We start from the raw sequence: 2,547 nt of genomic DNA, 5'->3' as shown, positions 1-2,547 counted from the left end.
AAATAGTTTTTCTTGCAATATTAATGTTTATCGCATGTAAATGGCTAATTATTTTGTATTTACAATGTGGTAACAGATTTATTTTGTATATTGTAAAATAATAACATTAATTATAAAATAACCCCCTCACTCTTACTGGCTTTAGTCATCTTCATCACTTTATCAGTATCTGTAGTTATGTTTCATCTGCATACTCTATTCAAATGTTAACACCATGGTTGTGATACTTTTTACGCTGCTATTGAATGAATGAAACATTTGGCACTGGCCAAAGCACTTAGCTCACTGCACATGACCTCCTCTCTGACAGGACTTATACAACCCCTTGAACTTGCCAGTGTCCTTTGCACTATTAGTTCTATTTTTATATGCATCGATTTCCCAACTAGAAGATATGCCTTTAAGGAGTGGGAGCTACATTCTGCTCTCTCTTCCTTAGTGCTTTACACACAGTGGGCATTTAATCTTCTCAGGCACAACAGCTAGTGAAACAAATAGGTGTTGAGATGTGTATGACATGAGAGTAAGCACTGAAAAAAGTAAGGTATTCAAATTGTTGGATTTTAACAGATACATAGTTTCAATTATGATATTTTCTGGTGCTTAGGCGCCTTGCTCTGGTTGTCTATTATAGGTACCCAAAGACTTCAGTTTCATATTACAGAAACGACGATTGATCCAAAACCAACTGAACACAACCTGTGTTTTTTACTTACCTGTCCAACATGCTACTGTAATATTTAAATGTGAAATTAAGGTGAGGAAACTTCTGGCATCCACAGCTACAGGTGTTTGATGAACTGTCGCTTAGGGTGAGCTCCCTTTCCTTTCCTAGACATTACAATCGGCTCTGACAGACGTAGAATGGTAGTAGAGCTATGCAAAACTAGCAGATTCTGGAGGTGTGAGGGAAGGTGCAACAAGCACGTGTCTCCTCTACTGGCCTGGGGCTTCGTCCTCCTCCACCCTAGCAAGGACCTGGCTCACAGCAGATACTCAATAACCATCTCCCGACAACGGGTGTTCTCCAGTACCCTTTCTAGTCCTAAGATGTCACTTAGTCCCTATTCTGGGCCCAGGACAGAATTACAGTAAACCGGATGCAAATATTGTCCTTGAGGTTAGGACCACAAGATAGCCCTTTACATGGGAGGGCTGAAAAATGAAGTCCTTTAGATAGTTTGGTTTTAAAATCTGCTTCATGAGGCCCAAGACAGACCAACCAGCTGAGCTGGGAAAATTTATACTAACCTGGATCTAAACCAAGATTTTTATTTATCCTCATGAACCTGTGGACAGGTGGCTAGTGAGCCCTATATAATGTTTGTTAAATCAATAAAATATCAAACTGAGATGGTAAGGGCCCACGGGGCCAAACCAGAATGAAGCAAAATAGAGAAGCCATTTCTCTTCGCTGGATGTTATGCTTAAGTGATCTCACCCATTCCTGTCACTCTAATTCCTGGCCATCAGTGATGCCTACCTCTTGGCTTTGGCTCTAACCTGTCTCCAGAGCATTGGATCCATTATTTCCAAGTGTCTAAGGGGGCTTCCCCTATGGCAACAAGTCTAAAATGAATCTTATTTTGTCCCCCCCACCCCACAGCTATACCTTCTAACGTTAAATTCCTGTAATATTTACAGCTAGTTTTGTATTGGTTCAGTAACCATCTGAGGGCCTGTGCTGTAGCAGATATTTTTTAAAAAAATGAGCCACAGCCCTGTCTGGTGGGGACAAGAGACGTGTGAAGACCTAAGTGTAATCTAATAAGTGCTACGCGGCTCGAAGGTGGGAATACCTCTCTCCATCCTGCAGTCAGGATGACATCACAGAGGACGGATGGAGTATTTATGTCTGTGTGTTCCCCTCAGCTCCCCATGAGTAAGGGTCCTCCAGGCTAACTCCTTTTCTTACACGCTTATTTCCTAGTCTGGCACGTAACACAGAGCAACTAGCACACAATCACGGATCCAGGCGCCCAGATGATAGGCCAAAGTTTAATGCAGCCCCTGCACCAGGCACCAACCAGCACTCTACCTGCATGCTGAGCTTCTCTGAGTGCGGCTGAGCTCCGAGGGAGCTGAAACATATCAGAAGATCTTTCTTTCTTTTTTTTCTTTTTTTTAAACTTGCAGGAAGACTTTCCCCATTGAAGGAACTATAGAGAGGAATTCTTTCCACATTGTTAAACAATGTGGATACTGCTACATCACCACCAATATCTAGCATTTGCTTGATTCTGTTCTAAGTACTTAATGTATGAACATGAATTTAACCCTCACAACAAGCCTATGTGGTGGACATGATCGTTATCTCCATTTTTACAGATAAGGGAAAGGAGGCATGCCAGGCTAGATCACTTGCCCAGGATTACAGAACTAGTTATGTGCTGGTTAGGCTCCCAAAGCTATGCTCTCTGCCACTCACTCATCTTTCAATCTAGGGTTGTGGTCCTGTCACATCTATCTCTAGGATGTTTAGGTACCAAGTTGGGGCATCTGCAAAAACAAGAAGAGTGATCACCAAACTACCAAAAGGAGACGAGG

Source organism: Myotis lucifugus, unplaced genomic scaffold, assembly GCF_000147115.1.
Source record: "Myotis lucifugus unplaced genomic scaffold, Myoluc2.0 scaffold_16, whole genome shotgun sequence".
In the NCBI taxonomy this organism is placed as follows: Eukaryota; Metazoa; Chordata; class Mammalia; order Chiroptera; family Vespertilionidae; genus Myotis; species Myotis lucifugus.
This window is presented reverse-complemented; position numbering follows the sequence as displayed.